General features: G+C 37.6%; 1 non-coding gene across 1 annotated transcript; it reads left to right on the forward strand.

Annotated features, from left to right (window-relative positions):
• The first annotated feature begins 4,553 nt into the window (after window positions 1-4,553).
• Window positions 4,554-4,661, forward strand: LOC130983618 (small nucleolar RNA R71). The gene has a single exon (XR_009087600.1). It is a non-coding gene; the product is annotated as a small nucleolar RNA R71 (small nucleolar RNA).
• Window positions 4,662-21,117: the final 16,456 nt, after the last annotated feature.

Here is a 21,117-nt window from a genome sequence, read left to right on the forward strand (position 1 = left end):
GACGTGTTTCTGGCGTTTGACTCCAGAATGCAGCGTGAAACTGGCGTTGAGCACCAGTTTGTATCGTCTAATCTCGAATAAAGTATTGCTGGAAATCTCTGGATGTCTAATTTCCAACGCCGTTGAGAGCGTACCATTTGGAGTTCTGTAGCTCCATAAAATCCATTTCGAGTGTAGGGAGGTCAGAATCTAATAGCATCAGCAGTCCTTTGTCAGCCTTTTATCAGAGTTTTGCTCAGGTCCCTCAATTTCAGCCAAAAATTACCTGAAATCACAGAAAAACACACAAACTCATAGTAAAGTCCAGAAATGTGAATTTAGCATAAAAACTAATGAAAACATCCCCAAAAGTAACTATATCCTACTAAAAATTACCTAAAAACAATGCCAAAAAGCGTCTAAATTATCCGCTCATCACAACACCAAACTTAAATTGTTGCTTGTCCCCAAGCAACTGAAAATCAAATAGGATAAAAAGAAGAGAACATACTATAAATCTCAGAATATCAATGAATATTAGTTCTAATTAGATGAGCGGGACTTGTAACTTTTTGCTTCTGAATAGTTTTGGCATCTCACTTTATCCCTTAAAGTTTAGAATGATTGGCATCTATAGGAATTCAGAGTTTCAGATAGTGTTATTGATTCTCTTAGTTAAGTATGTTGATTCTTGAACATAGCTACTTTTATGAGTCTTGGCCATGGCCCTAAGCACTTTGTTTTCCAGTATTACCATCGGATACATAAATGCCACAGACACATAACTGGGTGAACCTTTTCAGATTGTGACTCAGCTTTGCTAAAGTCCCTAGTTAGAGGTGTCCAGGGTTCTTAAGCACACTCTTTTTTCTTTGGATCACGACTTTAACCACTCAGTCTCAAGCTTTTCACTTGGACCTGCATGCCACAAGCACATGGTTAGGGACAGCTTGATTTAGCCGCTTAGGCCTGGTTTTATTTCCTTGGGCCCTCCAATCCATTGATGCTCAAAGCCTTGGATCCTTTTTACCCTTGCCTTTTGGTTTTAAGGGCTATTGGCTTTTTCTGCTTGCTTTTTCTTTTTCTTTCTATTTATTTTTTTTGCCACACTTTTTTTTCGCAAGCTTTTGCTTTTTCACTGCTTTTTCTTGCTTCAAGAATCAATTTCATGATTTTTCAGATTATCAATAACATTTCTCTTTGTTCATCATTCTTTCAAGAGCCAACAATTTTAACATTCATAAATAACAAGATCAAAAATATGCATTGTTCAAGCATTCATTCAGAAAACAAAAAGTATTGTCACCACATCAATATAATTAAACTAATTTCAAGGACAATTTCGAAGTTCATGTACTTCTTGTTCTTTTGTATTAAAAACATTTTTCATTTAAGAAAGGTGAAGGATTCATGGAATTATTCATAGCCTTAAGACATAGTTACTAAATACTAATGATCATGTAGGAAAGACACAAACATAGATAAACATTAAGCATAAAAACAAAAAAGCAGAGAAACAAGGAATGAGTCCACCTTAGTGAGGGTGGCGCCTTTTTGAAGGATCAATGGTGCTTTTCTGAGCTTCTTTATGTCTCTTCCTTGCCTCTGTTGCTTGATCCCTAGTGATTTTGGTGCTCCTATCCTTAGTTGCTCCCAATAGTTATGTGGAGGAAAATATATCCCCTGAGGTATCTCAGGGATTTCTTGATGAGGGAATTCCTCATGCTCTCTTGATGTGCAGTCAAATGCTCTTCTACTGAGCTATGGACCCTTGAGATGAATCTCTCCATCTCCCATGACTCAAAGGTAGAAGCTTTTATCTTCCCTTTTCCTTTTCTAGAGGTTTCTCCGGCCTTAGGTGTCATAGGTGGTTATGAAAAAACAAAAAAGCTATGCTTTTACCACACCAAACTTAGAATATTACTCGCCCTCGAGCAAAGAGAAGATAGAATAGAAGAAGAAAAGGAAGAGATAGAGGAGAGGGAGAGATTTGTGTTTCGGCCAAGGGGGAGAGGAGAGGGTTGTGTTGTGTGAAAATGAAGAAGGATGGAGGGGTTTATATAGTGGAGGGAAATGGTATTGGTTCGGCCATTTAGAGTGGGTTTGGGTGGGAAAGAGATTTTGAATTTTTGAAGGTAGGTGGGGGTTTATGGGGAAGGGTGGATGGATATAAGTGGTGAAGAGGTGATGGGGAAGAGAGATTGAGGTGATTGGTGAAGGGTTTTGGGGAAGAGTGTTTATTGGATTGTGTGAAAAAGAGAGAGAGGGTGAGTTGAGGTAGGTGGGGATTCTGTAGGGTCCACAGATCCTGAGGTGATCCTATGGGGTCCACAGATCCTGAGGTGTCAAGGGTTTATCATCCCTGCACCAATTAGGCGTGTAAAACACCTTTGCATGCAATTTTGGCATTTAAACACCAGATTGATGCTTGTTTCTGGCGTTGAACGCCAGCTTCATGCTTGTTTTGGGCGTTCAACACCCATTTGCAGCATGTTTCTGGCGTTGAACGCCAGTTCCATGCTTGTTTCTGGCGTTCAGTGCCAGCTCTCCTCAGGGTGTATTCCTGGCATTTAAACATCAGGATGCTGCTTGTTTTTGGTGTTCAACGCCAGATCCATGCTTTGTTCTGGCGTTGAACGCCAGCCAAATACTCCTTACTGGCGTTTGTAAGCCCTTCCTCCAAGGTGTGATTTTTCTTCTGCTGTTTTTTATTCTGTTTTTAACTTTAGTATTTATTTTGTGACTCCACATGATCATGAACCTAATAAAACACAAAGGAACAATAAAATAAAAAATAAAATTAGATAAATAAAGATTGGGTTGCATCCCAATAAGCGCTTCTTTAATGTCAATAGCTTGACAGTGGGCTCTCATGGAGCCTCACAGGTGATCAGGTCAATGTTGTAGATTTCCAACACCAAACTTAGAGTTTGAATGTGGGGATTCAACACTAAACTTAGAGTTTGGTTGTGGCTTTCCAACACCAAACTTAGAGTTTGATTGTGGGGGCTTTGTTTGACTCTGTATTGAGAGAAGCTTTTCATGCTTCCTCTCCATGGTTGCAGAGGAATATCTTTGAGTTTTAAACACAAGGTAATCCCCATTCAATTGAAGGACTAGCTCTCCTCTGTCAACATCAATTACAGCTCCTGCTGTGGCAAGGAAGGGTCTTCCAAGGATGATGCATTCATCCTTGTCCTTCCTAGTGTCTAAGATTATGAAATCAGCAGGGATGTAAAGGCCTTCAACCCTCACTAACACGTCCTCTACCAATCCATAAGCTTGTCTTACTGACTTGTCTGCCATTTGTAATGAGAATATGGCAGGTTGTACCTCAATGATCCCCAACTTCTCTATTACAGAGAGTGGCATAAGATTTATGCCTGACCCTAGGTCACACAGAGCTTTCTTCAAAGGTCATCGTGCCTATAGTACAAGTTATTAAGAATTTTCCAGGATCTTGTCTCTTTTGAGGTAAAGTTTGCTGAATCCATGTATCTAGTTCATTAATGAGCAAGGGAGGTTCACCTTCCCAAGTCTCATTACCAAACAATTTGGCATTCAGCTTTATGATGGCTCCTAGATATTGAGCAACTTGCTCTCCAGTTACATCTTCATCCTCTTCAGAGGAAGAATAGTTTTTTAGAGCTCATGAATGGCAGAAGGAGGTTTAATGGAATCTCTATGGTCTCTATATGAGCCTCAGATTCTTTTAGGTCATCAATAGGGAACTCCTTCTTGCTTGAGAGACGTCCCATGAGGTCTTCCTCATTGGGATTCATGTCCTCTCCTTTCTTTCTAGGTTCAGCCATGTTGATTATGTCAATGACCTTACACTCTCTTTTTGGATTCTCTTCAGTGTTGCTTGGGAGAGTACTAGGAAGAGTTTCAGTGATTTTCTTACTCTGCTGGTCCACTTGTGCCTCTAAATTTCTAATGGAGGACCGTGTTTCACTCATGAAACTTAAAGTGGCCTTAGACAGATCAGAGACTAAGTTTGCTAAGTTAGAGGTGCTCTGCTCAGAATTCTCTGTCTGTTGCTGAGGAGATGATGGATAAGGCTTGCAATTGCTGAGCCTATTTCTTCCACCATTATTAAAGCCTTATTGAGGCTTTTGTTGATCCTTCCATGAAAAATTTGGATGATTTCTCCATGATGAATTATAGGTGTTTCCATAAGGTTCACCCATGTAATTTACCTCTGCCATTACAGGGTTCTCAGGATCATAAGCTTCTTCTTCAGAAGATGCCTCTTTAGTACTGTTGGATGCATTTTGCCATCCATTCAGACTTTGAGAAATCATGTTAACTTGTTGAGTCAACATTTTGTTCTGAGCCAATATGGCATTCAGAGCATCAATTTCAAGAACTCCCTTCCTCTGAGGCGTCCCATTATTCACGAAATTCCTCTCAGAAGTGTACATGAAATGGTTATTTGCAACCATGTCAATAAGTTCTTGAGCTTCTACAGGCATTTTCTTTAGGTGAATGGATCCACCTACAGAATGGTCCAATGACATCTTAGAGAATTCAGATAGACCATAATAGAATATATCCAAAATGGTCCACTCTGAAAGCATGTCAGAAGGACACCTTTTGGTCATCTGCTTGTATCTTTCCCAAGCTTCATAGAGGGATTCACCATCTTTTTGTTTGAAGGTCTGAACATCCACTCTAAGCTTGCTCAGCTTTTGAGGAGGAAAGAACTTAGCCAAGAAGGCCGCGACCAGCTTATCCCAGGAGTCCAGGCTATCTTTAGGTTGTGAATCCAACCATATTCTAGCTCTGTCTCTTACAGCAAAGGGGAAAAGCATGATCCTGTAGACTTCAGGATCTACTCCATTATTCTTAACAGTCTCACAAATCTGCAAGAACTCAGTTAAAAACTGGTAGAGATCTTCTGATGGAAGTCCATGGAACTTGCAGTTCTATTGCAGTAGAGCAACTAGTTGAGGTTTCAGCTCAAAATTGTTTGCTCCAATGACAGGAATTGAGATACTTCTTCCATCAAATTTGAAAGTAGGTGTAGTATAGTCACCAAGCATCCTCCTTGCATTATTATTTTCGGCTGCCATCTCCTCTTCCTTTTCGAAAATTTCTGTAAGGTTGTCTCTGGATTGTTGTAATTTAGCTTCTCTTAGTTTCCTCTTCAGAGTCCTTTCAGGTTTAGGATCTACCTCAACAAGAATATTCTTGTCCTTGCTCCTACTCATATGAAAAAGAAGGAAACATAAAATAATAATAGGGATCCTCTTTACCACAGTAGAGAGATTCCTTTATGTTAGTAGAAGAAAAAAGGAATAGAAGAAGGAAAAGCTAAGAATCCAAACACAAGGATGAAGATAGATTCAGATTCTTGAGATGAAGAGAAGTGTTAGTAAATAAATAAATAAATAGAAGAAGATGAAAGGGAGAGAATTCGAGAATTAATTTTGAAAAGGGTTAGTGATTTTCGAAAATTAAAGGAAGAATTAAAATTAAAATTAAAATTTAAAACAATTAGTTAATTAAGAAAATTTTGAAAAAGATGGAGAAATTTTCGAAAATTATCAAGAGAAAAGTAGTTAGGTGGTTTTGAAAAAGATAAGAAACAAACAAAAAGTCAATGAGTTAGTTGAAAAAGATTTGAAAATTAATTTTGAAAAGATGAGAAGTTAGAAGAGATATTTTGAAATCAAATATTTGAAAAGATATTAATTGAAAAGATATGATTAAAAAGATATTTTGAAAAAGATTTGATTTTTACAATTAAAGTTGATTACTTGACTAATAAGAAACTAAAAGATATGATTCTAGAATTTAAAGATTGAACCTTTCTTAACAAGAAAGTAACAAACTTCAAATTTTTGAATCAATCATATTAATTGTTAGTAAAGTTTTTGAAATTTTGAAATAAAGATAGGAAAAAGATTTTGAAAATTATTTTTAATTTTTCGAAAATCATAAGATAAAAATGAAAAAGATTTGATTTTTGAAAAAGATTTTGAAAAGATAAGATTTTTAAATTTGAAAATTTGACTTGACTTATGAGAAATAGCTAAGTTTTAAAAATTTTTTTGAGTAAGTCAACTCAAATTTTCGAAATTTTGAGAGAAATAAGGAAAAGATATTTTTTTATTTTTGAATTTTTAATGATGAGAGAGAAAAACAACAAAAATGACTCACAATATGAAAATTACGAATCAAAACACATGATGCATACAAGAACACTATAAATGTCAAGATGAATACCAAGAACACTTTGAAGATCATAATGAACATCAAGAACATATTTTTGAAAAATTTTTGATGCAAAGAAAACATGCAAGACACCAAACTTAGAAATCTTTAATGCTTAGACACTATGAATGCAAAAATGCACATGAAAAACAACAAAAGACACAAAACAAGAAAACATCAAGATCAAACAAGAAGACTTATCAAGAACAACTTGAAGATCATGAAGAACATCATGCATGAATTTTCGAAAAATGCATAAATTTTTAAAACATGCAATTGACACCAAACTTAGAAATTGACTCAAAACTCAAACAAAAAACACAAAATATTTTTGGTTTTTATGATTTTCTAAATTTTTTTTGTATTTTATTTTAATTTTTTCGAAAACATATAGGAAAAAGGAAGTAATGAATTCAAAGTCCTCAATCAAAATTCCAGGAATCATACCAGGTTAGTCTAAAGCTTGATGGCCAGCCAAGCTTCAGCATACCAATTTGAAACTCTAGAATTTATTCTTAAAAACTCTGAACGATTTTTCGAAAACAGAGGGAGAAATTTTGATGAAAGATTTTTGGAAAATTTTTTTTGAAAATAAATGAAAAGAAAATTACCTAATTTGAGCAACAAGATGAACCGTCAGTTGTCCAAACTCGAACAATCCCCGACAACGGCACTAAAAATATGGTGCACGAAATTGTGATCTCTAACAATGGCATTCAACTTGGTATGTGCATTTACTAAATCAGCACTTTCTTCACAATAACTAACCAGCAAGTGCACTGGGTCGTCCAAGTAATAAACCTTACGTGAGTAAGGGTCGATCCCACGGAGATTGTTGGTATGAAGCAAACTATGGTCATCTTGTAAATCTCAGTTAGGCGGATAATAAATGGTTATGGAATTTTTGAATAATAATAATAAATAAACAGAAAATAAAGATAGAAATACTTATGTAAATCCTTGGTGAGAATTTCAGACAAGTGTATGGAGATGCTTTGTCCCTTTTGGATCTCTGCAACATACTGCTTTCATACTTTCAATCCTTCTTACTCCTTTCCATGGCAAGCAGTATGTATGGCATCACCGTTGTCAATGGCGACATCCCATCCTCTCAGTAAAAATGGTCCAAATGCTCTGTCACAGCACGGCTAATCATCTGTCGGTTCTCGATCATGTCGGAATAGAATCCATTGATTCTTTTGCATTTGTCATCATGCCCAACAATCGTGAGTTTGAAGCTCGTCATAGTCATTCAATCCTTGAATCCTACTCGGAATATCACAGACAAGGTTTAGACTTTCTGGATTCTCATGAATGCCGCCAACAATTCTAGCTTATACCACGAAGATTCTGATCAAGGAATCCAAGAGATATGCGTTCGGTCTAAGGTAGAACGAAAGTGGTTGTCAGTCACGCATTCATAGGTGAGAATGATGATGAGTGTCACAGATCATCACATTCATCATGTTGAAGTGCAACGAATATCTTAGAACAGGAATAAACTGAATTGAATAGAAAATAGTAGAAATTGCATTAAAACTCGAGGTACAACAGAGCTCCACACCCTTAATCTATGGTGTGTAAAAACTCCACCGTTGAAAATACATAAGTGATAGTGGTCCAGGCATGGCCGAATGGCCAGCCCCCAAATATGATCAAAGATGTAAAATCCAGATGTCTAATACAATAGTAAAATGTCCTATTTATACTAGACTAGCTACTAGGGTTTACAGAAGTAAGTAATTGATGCAGAAATCTACTTCCGAGGCCCACTTAGTGTGTGCTTGGGCTGATCTCGAGCTTTAAACGTGCAGAGGCTTCTTTTGGAGTTGAACGCCAAGTTGTAACGTGTTTTTGGCGTTCAACTCTGGTTAGTGACGTGTTTCTGGCGTTTGACTCCAGAATGCAGCGTGGAACTGGCGTTGAGCGCCAGTTTGCATCATCTAATCTCGAATAAAGTATAGACTATTATATATTTCTGGAAAGCTCTAGATGTCTACTTTCCAACGCCGTTGAGAGAGCACCATTTGGAGTTCTGTAGCTCCAGAAAATCTATTTCGAGTGCAGGGAGGTCAGAATCCAACAACATCAACAGTCCTTTGTCAGCCTTTTATCAAAGTTTTGCTCAAGTCCCTCAATTTCAGCCAGAAATTACCTAAAATCACAGAAAAACACACAAACTCATAGTAAAGTCTAGAAATATGAATTTAGCATAAAAACTAATGAAAACATCCCAAAAAGTAACTATATCCTACTAAAAACTACCTAAAAACAATGCCAAAAAGCGTATAAATTATCCGCTCATCATATAACATGCTTATTTGCTTCTTGAATTACTTAATATACATGATTCTACTTGTGTTTTACTTATTAATATTTCATGTGTTTTCTACAAGGATTGAGGAGGTTTGGAAGGCAGTGATGATGGGATCGCTTGGTAGCTAAGCTGGCAAGGCAGTGGGACAGTGGTGTAAATGTTAAATTAGAAATCGCCTAAGTTAGATGACATGTCAAAGGAGTTATTTAAATTGTCTTATAAGTTGAATCTTATGCTTGATGTGAAGTTCTAGGATTGTCTCTAGCGTCCCAAAATTTTATATCTTACATTACTGGTCACTGTTACCATACTGAGAACCTCCGGTTCTTATACCATATTCTGTTGTTGTTTTTCAGATGCAGGTCGTTAACCACCTCGGTGAGTTGCTTGATGGTGACAGAGTGGAGGATCCTTTATCATCTTTTTCATTTTGACAATTTTGTTGTAGTTCTCTCTATCTTTTGTATCTTTATTTGCCTTAGAGGATAACTTTGAGAGAGATATTGTATATGCTATTTTAACTTTCAGAGCTCTATTATGTCTGTATATATCTAATCGGCCTAAACTCTGCGGTTTGAGGCTAGTACTTTATGACTATTATACTCATATATCTACATATATATACTTTGTTATCTTGTACCGGTATCTTATCCTTTATTCTTTTAGTTTTCGTGTGAACGCTTTGCGCTTTTCAGTTTTTGTTTTTGAGATGTAATTTCTTCATCGGGCTTCTCGTATTATTACTATTCCTATATATATATATATATATATATATATATATATATATATATATATATAAGCCTTAAAACTATCGTGGCACTTAGTTATCTTTTTCTTTAGGGCTAGAGGTAAGGCTTAGGGTAATTAGGGTGTCACACAACCGGTCCACCCTGTGGTACAACTGAAAAAATTATATTAGAATAGAATAATAAATAAATTATAAATAAACAACCTAAAATAAAAACTAAATATTAAATGCCAACATGAAGATTTATCAATCATCAAAATCTGTAAGAACTTGTCGCAAATTTATTTCGGTGGGATCATCTTCAGAATAATCAAGAGATGTAGCATAAAGACCACCACTATCAATGCCACTTTGATATAAATCTGCATCAATATCACCTAATGAAATACACATGTTATCATTATATTATAAACAAACAACATTCTAATAAATCATTAGAAAATAAACTATAATACTCACGTAACAAATCATCCATATTACTAGGAAGATCAGGCTCTTTATCTACAACCTCTTCCGTCACCCAAAAGTCAACTAAATTGATGCTTTTATAATCAATTGGATCATATTGTGTCTTTTGCTTTCTCTTTTCTTTTTTCTTCCAAAAACTTTAAATACAATATGTGAAGAATTAATAATTTACAAATTTTTTATGATAAAGATTACGTATGAAATAATATGATATTGCATGAAACATATATTATCTGGATTTAAGATGCAAATTATAAGTAACATAAACAATATCAGTCAGTCTATCATGCTCTAATCTATTTCTTCTTTTTATATGAATATGGTCGAAAAGACTCCAATTCCTCTAACACTCAGAGGAAGCAGATGCTTGGCTAAGAATGCGAACAACTATCCTTTGTAAACATGGAGTAGAACAACCGAATAACCTCCACCATTCATCTACCAATTATAAAACCATAACATATTAGTAGTTATCAATTAAGAAAATAAAAGCACAATGAGAAGTTACTATTAAACATTAATTTCTTACCATACTTAAGTTTAGATGTAGCTCGAATAGCTTCTAGTCTATCGAAGCTTTCCTTATGATCTCTATATAACTGTATTTCTTTCATTGCCTCTACTAAATCCAAATTGTTACACTTGCAATATAAGGTAACAAGATCAAATCAAAGAAATAGTATAAAAAAAACTCTAATAATTAAGAACCAAAATTGAGAACTAGAAAATAAAAATGACAAAAAAGTTCAGATTTTAGAATACCAATCATATTAACAAGAAAAATACACACCTAGAGGAAGGTTGGTATTATCCCTCTTCTCCATTAACAAGAAAAACAAATCAATTATTCATCAGAGCATATTCAAATTTTCTCAGTAACCATGCTTCAATTATAGTATAAAGCTAGAAAATGAATCACAATCTTTTAATGATGGTTTCCAAAAAAAAAAAAAGAGATAAAAATGACATAGAAAAGAAATGTCACAGGCACAATGACGTTAAGGTTTTTGCCAGTAAAGAATTTCATAAAAACAGTCGCATTGTAGATATAGTTTCTAAACCAACAAAAATCCCTTCGTGCAAACGTTTTGGTTGTCACAAGTAACAAACCCCTTTAAAATTGATAACCGAGTATTTAAACCTCGGGTCGTCTTCTCAAGAAATTGCAGGGAGGTATGTTCTTATTATTGGCTATGAAAAAGGTAAAATTGAGGTTTTTGGAATTTGGGCAATGGGCACAAGCATATTTAAATGACAAGTAAAATAAATTAACAGTAAAATAAACTCTTGGCAAGGTATAAAGACTGGAAGTCCTATCCTAGTTATCCTTATCAATTATAAAGAGAATTGGATTCTTCTCCCACTTTGTTAACCTCTAATTATGAAGGTAAGTTAAGTGGATGAATTAATTCGAATCCTCAGGTCCTAGTCTTTCCTTGGGAAAGGCTAGAGTTATTGGAATATGAATTAATGAAATGAAGAAATCCAATTTTCAATCAACAGTGAGTTTGATGACTCTAGAGTCACCAATTATTTAACCAAAGCCAAAAGGGGAAAAACTAAATCTACTAGAGTAACAATATCCTCAGGTTGGGAATAATAAAAAGAAACAATCATAAACTGAAATACCTCAAATAACATTAATTTAAAAGAGTAATCTGTAACATGGAAGAGTTCATAAATTAAATTGGGAAAATAATTAAAAATAAAGAACCTGTGATTGAGAGTCACTCCTAAAACTAAGAGAAGTCCTAAATCATAATCCTAAGAGAGAGAGGAGAGAACCTCTCTCAAAACTAGATCTAAATCATCGAAAGTAACAGAAAATTTGGAGAGTCCCTTTCAATGGATGCATTCCTCCACTTCATAACCTCTGGTCTACGACTTCTGGACTTGGATTTGGGCCAAAAAAGGCTTCAGAATCCGCTATGAGCATTTTCTGCAATTTCTGGTGCGTGGCCTCTGTCACGTGTCAGCGTGGGTCACGCGGTCGCATCATTCGAAGTTCTCCTTGTCACGCGGTTGCGTCAGTCACGCGTCCGCGTCGTATGCGATTTGCTCAAGTCGCGCGGTCGCGTCAGTCATGCGGCCGCGTCGTTGCCTCTTCGCTTCTGGCACGCGATCGCGTCATCCATGCGATCGCGTGGATGACAGTTCCTTCAGAAACTCCATTTTGCGCTTTCCTTCCATTTTTGTATGTTTCCTTTTCCATCCTTTAAGTCATTCCTGCCTTAGAAGATCTGAAACTACTCAACACACTAATCACGACATTGAATGGAATTAAAGGTGATTAAAATAATTAATTTAAAAGCATAGGAAACATGTTTTTCACATACATCACATAATAAGGAAAGAGAAGTAAAACCATACAACTAATATGAATAAGTGGGTGAAGGATTGAATAAATCACTCAGATTAAGCATAAAATATATCATAAAATATGGGTTTATCAACCTCCCCACACTTAAGTAATAGCATGTCCTCATGCTATGTCCAAGGTAAAAAGTAAGGTTTTGAAGTGGTTGAATGCCATGCAATGCAATTCTAATATAAATGCAACTAACTAAATGCATGATGCAATTCTAATTTTATTCACTCATATATAAAGCTTACATGTAGTTAGGTCAATTCACATTCTCAAGGATTCATATATATATATAGCCAACCTTAGATAGTGATAAAGCACTTTTACAATTGAGATGGGAAAAAAAACATTTATAAACTCGCAAGACAATTAGTAATTTAAATAGAGATATATGTTAATGAGTTAGTGAACCCTCACTGGATTTTGTGTTTACTCTCTAATCACTCAGTGTTTATTGGGTTAATCACTCTATTCTTCTTTTTATCCTTACTTTCTATAACTTTGTTTTTCATCTAACCAATCAACAATTATAAAATATAGACATACCAAAAATCATGAGGTCTTTGATTAAGGTTGTAATGGGGCCAAGGTAAAGGTAAGGGTATATGTATAAGGCTAAGTGAGCTAATGAGTGAATCTTTAATTAGTCTAAGATCTCACCTAACATACATACTCAGTAAAACAAAACTTCTTTACCTATTTTCCCATATTTTCCCACTTGTTGTTGCATGCCCATATTTTGTTCTTATACCATGTGCATTTGCTTTAATTTTGCAAAATCTTTTTTTTTTTGCACATGGTAATTAATTATTTTAATTCCACATGAGCATGTTTCCCAAAAATTCTTAATTTCTTTTCAATTTTTCTACCCTTGTTTCTGTCATCCATGTTCCCATAAAGTTTCCCCACACTTAATTAATTACACAATTTCTATCTTAAGCTAACCAAGGATTCAACTTGGGATTTTTTTTATTTGTTTTTCTGCTTAAGGCTAGTAATGTGGTTATAGAACAAGAGGGGATTAAAAGGTTCAAAGGGCTAACAAGGATGGCATAAAAGGTAGGCTTTATTTGGGATAGTGAGATAACATCAAACAAGGCCTCAATCACTCTCTTGGTATGTATCTATATTTTATACTGGACATACAGATTAAAACAAAGCAAAGAACACCAGAATAAAAAAGAAGAGTGGAACACACAGGCATAAAATATTATGGTTTAAATGTAACCATACAATTAAGCTCAAAACTCACAGGCTGTATGTTCTCAAACTCATAAATCATATATCACTCATGTATGTCATGGAGGTTTAGTTAAAATTTCCCATTATTCTCATAAAAAAATTGTCTTAGGTGGCCTTTAAGGTTTTAATGTTCCTCCTTGATGAAATGTTGTCAACTTAACTATATGATGTAACGTTCTATATACAAGGTTTATGGATTTAAATCTGTTATGTTCAATTTCCTAGCTTACTTCCTTTTTATATTTTTCAATTTAGACTATGCTATCATATGCTAAAAAGGGTAAACTATACTAATTAATCCACTAATAAGTTAGAATTGCAAACTAAACTAAATAACTAAAATAAACTAAATAGCTAAAATATGAACTAAAAATGCAAAATGCAGAAATAGAGTAGAAATACATCAAAGTAGCAATGTATAAGTACTCAGAAAATAACAATAAAAAAATACAGAAAAATATCCAGAATAAAAGAAAAAGAGATGTAGTGGTTCACCAAAATAAAAGGCCAGAGATGGCGACCCACACTTAAAATAAAGCATCGTCCCTGATGCTCAGTCAAGCCGGGTGTGAAGGGGTGTCATCACTGGTAGGGATGGTAGCTGGAGGCTCTGTGGTGGTGGTGGGCTAAGGGTCTGGCTGCTGTAGAAGAGGTACGGACTGGATCGGGATCTCAGGATCTGCGGCCTCAATCTGATGTGGAACCTCTGCCTGGGGAGTAGCCTGCTCTGTGCCTGCCTGCGGATGGGTCTCCTCCTGGTGCTCATCCGCCTCTTCCTCTGATGGCTCTGATGGTGAGTCAGGCTCGGAGGGGATGTCACTGCCCTGTCGGATCATCAGCTTTAGATGCTCATACCGGCACAGGTTACGGCGCTCCATCTGATCAAGCTGTCGAAATAAGCGGTGCACGAGGCGGTAGACTGGCTCTGAGGTAGGTGGAGGTGCAGTGGTGGCAGCAGGGGCAGCTGTGGAGGAAGAGGGTCCGGCGGACGGTGGGGCTGTCTCATAAGTAGCAGTGAAAGGTAGTGGTCTATAGCCCAAAGCCAGGAAGTTTGATGAGCGGATAATTTATACGCTTTTTGGCATTGTTTTTAGTATGTTTTTAGTATGTTTTAATTAGTTTTTAGTATATTTTTATTAGTTTTTAGTTAAAATTCACTTTTCTGGACTTTACTATGAGTTTGTGTGTTTTTCTGTGATTTCAGGTATTTTCTGGTTGAAATTGAGGGACCTAAGCAAAAATCTGATTCAGAGGCTGAAAAGGACTGCAGATGCTGTTGGATTCTGATCTCCCTGCACTCGAAGTGGATTTTCTGGAGCTACAGAAGTCTAATTGGCGTGCTCTCAACGGCGTTGGAAAGTAGACATCCTGGGCTTTCCAGCAATATATAATAGTCCATACTTTGCCCGAGATTTGATGGCCCAAACCGGCGTTGCAAATCAGCTTCAGAATTCCCGGCGTTTAACGCCGGAACTGGCACAAAAATTGGAGTTAAACGCCCAAACTGGCATAAAAGCTGGCGTTTAACTCCAGAAAAAGTCTCTACACATGAAAGCTTCAAGGCTCAGCCCAAGCACACACCAAGTGGACCCCGGAAGTGGATTTTTACGTCATTTACTCATTTCTGTATACCCTAGGTTACTAGTTCACTATTAATAGGACCTTTTGATATTGTATCTGTACCTCATGACACATTACACGTTTCTCATTGTATTTTCTACGGCATGAGTCTCTAAACCCCATGGTTGGGGGTGAGGAGCTCTGCTGTGTCTTGATGGATTAACGCAATTACTACTATTTTTTTCATTCAATCATGCTTGCTTCCATTCTAAGATATCACTTGTTCCTAAACCTGATGAATGTGATGATCCGTGACACTCATCATCATTCTCAACTATGAACGTGTGCCTGACAACCACCTCCGTTCTACCTTAGATTGAGTAGATATCTCTTGGATTCCTTAATCAGAATCTTCGTGGTATAAGCTAGAATTGATGGCGGCATTCAAGAGAATCCGGAAGGTCTAAACCTTGTCTGTGGTATTTTGAGTAGGATTCAAGGATTGAATGACTGTGACGAGCTTCAAACTCCTGAGGGCTGGGCGTTAGTGACAGACGCAAAAGAATCACTGGATTCTATTCCAACCTGATTGAGAACCGACAGATGATTAGCTGTGCTGTGACAGAGCGCGTTGAACATTTTCACTGAGAGGATGGGAGGTAGCCATTGACAACGGTGAAACCCTACATACAGCTTGCCATGGAAGGAGCCTTGCGTGCTTGAAGAAGAAGACAGTAGGAAAGCAGAGATTCAGAAGATAGAGCATCTCCAAAACCTCAACATGTTCTCCATTACTGCAAAACAAGTAATTATTTCATGTTTTTCCACTTTTCACAATTAAACCTGAGAATTTTTGATATCTTGACTAAGAGTTACAAGATAACCATAGCTTGCTTCAAGCCGACAATCTCCGTGGTATCGACCCTTACTCACGTAAGGTATTACTTGGACGACCCAGTGCACTTGCTGGTTAGTTGTGCGGGATTGCAAAAGTGTGATTGCAATTTCGTGCACCAAGTTTTTGGCGCCGTTGCCGGGGATTGTTCGAGTTTGGACAACTGACGGTTTATCTTGTTGCTTAGATTAGGACTGTTTTATTTTTGTTGGTTTAGAGTCTTTTATTTGAGTTTAGTTTCATATTTTAAGTTTGGTGTCAATTGCATGCTGTTGTTTTCTTTTAATTTTTTTTTCGAAATTGCATGTTCTTAGTCCTTTCTTGTTCTTTAAAAAAAAATTTCTAATTTTGGTGTCTTCTTTGTATTTTCCTTTAAGTTTTCGAAAATTTGTGTCTGATTTTCTAAAAATTTTAAGTTTGGTGTCATTTTGTTGTTTTTCTCTTTCCTCATTTCAAAAATCAAATCTTTTTCAAAATAATTTTCAATCATATATTTTCAATTGCTAATTCCAAAATCTTTTTAATTAACTAATTGATTTAGTTCTCAATTTGCTTTGATTTTATTTTCTTTTAGTTTTCGAAATTTGATTTTATTTTCCATTTGTTTTATTTTATTATTTTCAGTCAAATAAAAAAAATTAAATATACTTTACTTGTGAATCCATATCATATTCCCTTTCTCCATCATGGACCTAAGTGGAATTGAACAGTCCAGAAGGACTCTGGGGTCATATGCTAACCCTATTACAGCTGCATATGGGAGTAGCATCTGTATACCTCCCATTAAAGCAAGCAGCTTTGAGCTAAATCCTCAACTCATTATCATGGTGCAGCAAAATTGCCAGTATTCCGGTCTTCCACAGGAAGAACCTACTGAGTTTCTGACACAATTCTTACAAATTGCTGACACAGTACGTGATAAAGAGGTAGATCAGGATGTTTACAGATTATTACTATTTCCATTTGCTGTAAAAGATCAAGCTAAAAGGTGGTTGAATAACCAACCCACAGCAAGCATAAAAACATGGAGACAGTTATCAGACAAATTCCTGAATCAATTTCACCCTCCAAAAAGGATGACACAGTTAAGGCTGGACATCTAAGGCTTTAAACAAGAGGATAATGAATCCCTTTATAATTCCTGGGAGAGGTATAGAGGTATGCTAAGAAAATGCCCCTCTGAAATATTTTCAGAGTGGGTGCAGTTAGACATCTTCTACTATGGGCTTACAGAAAAAGCTCAGATGTCTCTAGACCACTCAGCTGGTGGATCTATACATATGAGGAAGACGATTGAAGAGGCTCAAGAGCTTATAGATACTGTTGCTAGAAATCAACATTTGTACTCTAGCAATGAATCCTCTACAAAAGAAGAAGTTATTGCAGTAGCCACTGATCCTAATCCTCAAGAACAGATGGTTGAGCTTAATCAACAATTACACCTGATGACAAAACAGTTAGCAGAATTTAAAGAGATGCTCCAAGAAACTAAAATTGCTAACAAGAACATAGAATCACAGTTGAATCAGGCAAAACAGCAGTTATCTAAACAGATAACAGAAGAATGCCAAGCAGTTCAACTGAGGAGTGGGAAGACATTGAATAACACTGCTCAAAGTAGCAAAAAGCCAATAAAGGAACAATTGACAGAGGATAACCAAACCACTGTCCAAAATCCCTCTGAGAACAGTAAGAGCCCAGAGAGGAATACTCTTGGCGTCCAAACGCCAGAAAGGGGGGAAAAGCTGGCGTTAAACGCCCATTCCTTGCCCAGTTCTGGCGTTCAGACGCCAGAAAAGGGGGAAAATTTGGCGTTAAACGCCCATTCTTCACCCAATCCTGGTGTTCAAACACCAATGGGGAATCAGACACCTGAGAGTGCTGGTAGTAACCCCTCTAAAAAGGCTTCTCCAACCACCTCTGTAAGGAATAAACCTGCAGCAACTAAGGTTGAAGAATATAAAGCCAATATGCCTTATCCTTAGAAACTCCGCCAAGCGGAACAGGATAAGCAATTTGCCCGCTTTGCAGACTATCTAAGGACTCTTGAAATAAAGATTCCGTTTGCAGAGGCACTTGAGCAAATACCTTCTTATGCTAAGTTCATGAAAGAGATCTTAAGCCATAAGAAGGATTGGAGAGAAACTGAAAAAGTGTTTCTCACTGAAGAATGCAGTGCAGTCATTTTGAAAAGCTTACCAGAAAAGCTTCAAGATCCAGGAAGCTTTATGATACCATGCACATTAGAAGGAGCTTGCACCAAGACAGCCCTGTGTGACCTTGGAGCAAGTATCAATCTAATACCTGCATCCACTATCAGAAAGCTTGGGTTGACTAAAGAAGTCAAACCAACTCGGATATGCCTCCAACTTGCTGATGGCTCCATTAAATATCCATCAAGCATAATTGAGGACATGATTGTCAAGGTTGGGCCATTCGCCTTTCCAACTGACTTTGTAGTGCTGGAAATGGAGGAGCACAAGAGTGCAACTCTCATTCTAGGAAGGCCTTTCCTAGCAACTGGACGAACTCTCATTGATGTACAAAAAGGGGAAGTAACCCTGAGAGTCAATGAGGATGAGTTCAAGTTGAATGCTGTAAAATCTATGCAGCATCCAGACACACCAAATGACTGCATGGGCGCTAACATTATTGACTCTTTGGTGGAAAAGATCAATATGACTGAAAGTCTATAATCAGAGCTGGAGGACATCTTCAAGGATGTTCAGCCTGATCAGGAAGAACCAGAGGAAACAACAGAATTTTTGAAAATTCCTCAGGAAGAGGATAAGCCTCCCAAACCTGAGCTCAAACCACTACCACCATCCCTGAAGTATGCATTTCTGGGAGAGGGTGACACTTTTTCAGTGATCATAAGCTCTGCTTTAGATCCACAGGAAAAGGAAGCACTGATTCAAGTGCTAAGAACACACAAGACAGCTCTTGGGTGGTCCATAAGTGATCTTAAGGGCATTAGCCCAGCAAGATGCATGCACAAGATCCTATTGGAGGATAATGCCAAACCAGCGGTTCAACCACAAAGGCGGCTAAATCCAGCCATGAAGGAGGTGGTGCAGAAAGAGGTCACTAAATTACTAGAGGCTGGGATTATTTATCCCATTTCTGATAGCCCCTGGGTGAGCCATGTCCAAGTTGTCCCCAAGAAGGGAGGCATGACAGTAGTTCATAATGAAAAAAATGAACTGGTTCCTACAAGAACAGTTACAGGGTGGCATATGTGTATTGACTACAGAAGGCTCAATACAGCCACCAGAAAGGATCATTTTCCTTTACCTTTCATAGACCAAATGCTAGAAAGACTAGCTGGTCATGATTATTACTGCTTTTTGGATGGCTATTCAGGTTACAACCAAATTACAGTAGATCCTTAGGACCAAGAGAAGACAGCATTCACTTGCCCTTCTAGCGTGTTTGCCTACAGAAGAATGCCTTTTGGTCTGTGTAATGCTCCTGCAACTTTTCAGAGATGCATGCTATCCATTTTCTCTTATATGGTGGAGAAATTCCTGGAAGTCTTCATGGACGACTTCTCAGTATATGGAGACTCATTCAGCTCCTGTCTTAACCACCTAGCACTTGTCCTGAAAAGGTGCCAAGAGACTAACCTGGTTTTAAACTGGGAGAAATGTCACTTTATGGTGACTGAAGGAATTGTCCTTGGGCACAAAATTTCAAGCAAGGGAATAGAGGTGGATAAGGTAAAGGTAGAGGTAATTGAAAAATTACCACCACCTGCCAATGTTAAGGCAATCAGAAGCTTTCTGGGGCATGCAGGATTCTACAGAAGGTTTATAAAGGATTTTTCAAAAACTGCAAAACCTCTGAGCAACCTGCTAGCTGCTGACACACTATTTGTGTTTGACACACAGTGTTTGCAGGCATTTAAGACCCTGAAAGCCAAGCTGGTCACAGCACCAGTCATCTCTGCACCAGACTGGACATTACCATTCGAATTAATGTGTGATGCCAGTGACCATGCCATTGGTGCAGTGTTGGGACAGAGGCATAACAAGCTTCTGCACGTCATTTATTATGCCAGCCATGTTCTAAATGACGCACAGAAGAATTACACAACCACAGAAAAAGAGTTACTTGCAGTGGTCTATGCCATTGACAAGTTTAGATCCTATTTAGTGGGATCAAAGGTGATTGTGTACACTGACCATGCTGCTCTTAAGTACTTACTCACAAAGCAGGATTCAAAACCCAGGTTCATAAGATGGGTGTTGCTTCTGCAAGAGTTTGATATAGAAATAAGAGACAGAAAAGGGACAGAGAACCAAGTAGCTGATCATCTATCCCGAATAGAACCAGTAGCTGGGGCATCCCTCCCTTCTACTGAGATCTCTGAGACTTTCCCAGATGAGCAACTCTTTGCCATTCAGGAAGCTCCATGGTTTATAGATATTGCAAATTATAAAGCTGTGAGGTTCATACCCCAGGAGTACAGCAGGGTGCAAAGAAAAAAATTAATTTCAGATGCCAAGTACTACCTATGGGATGAGCCATATCTCTTTAAGAGATGTGCAGACGGAATGATCCGCAGATGTGTACCCAGAGAGGAAGCACAAAGGATCCTATGGCACTGCCATGGATCACAGTATGGGGGACATTTTGGAAGTGAGCGAACAGCCACTAAGGTCCTCCAATGTGGCTTCTACTGGCCTACTCTCTATAGAGATGCCCGTGAGTTTATGCGTAACTGTGACAGTTGCCAAAGAGCTGGTAACTTACCTCACGGATACGCCATGCCTCAACAAGGGATCTTAGAGATTGAATTGTTTGATGTATGGGGGATTGACTTCATGGGTCCATTCCCACCATCATACTCAAACACTTACATTCTGGTGGCAGTGGACTATGTATCTAAGTGGGTAGAAGCAATTGCTACACCCACTAATGATACCAAGACCGTGCTGAAATTCCTCCAGAAACACATCTTCAGCAGGTTTGGTGTTCCTAGAGTACTAATCAGTGATGAGGGCACTCATTTCTGCAATAAACAGCTGTACTCTGCTATGGTCCGATATGGAATTAGCCACAAAGTGGCAACCCCATATCATCCACAGACGAATGGGCAAGCTAAAGTCTCTAACAGAGAGCTAAAAAGAATCCTAGAACTGACTGTAATTGCCCGTAGAAAGGATTGGGCAAAGAGCTTGGATGATGCTCTATGGGCATACAGAACAGCATTCAAGACTCCAATAGGAACCTCTCCATACCAACTTGTGTATGGCAAGGCCTGTCATCTGCCCGTGGAACTGGAACATAAAGCCTACTGGGCAACCAGATTCCTAAACCTG

This window comes from Arachis stenosperma, chromosome 5 (genome assembly GCF_014773155.1).
Source record: "Arachis stenosperma cultivar V10309 chromosome 5, arast.V10309.gnm1.PFL2, whole genome shotgun sequence".
Classification (NCBI taxonomy): domain Eukaryota; kingdom Viridiplantae; phylum Streptophyta; class Magnoliopsida; order Fabales; family Fabaceae; genus Arachis; species Arachis stenosperma.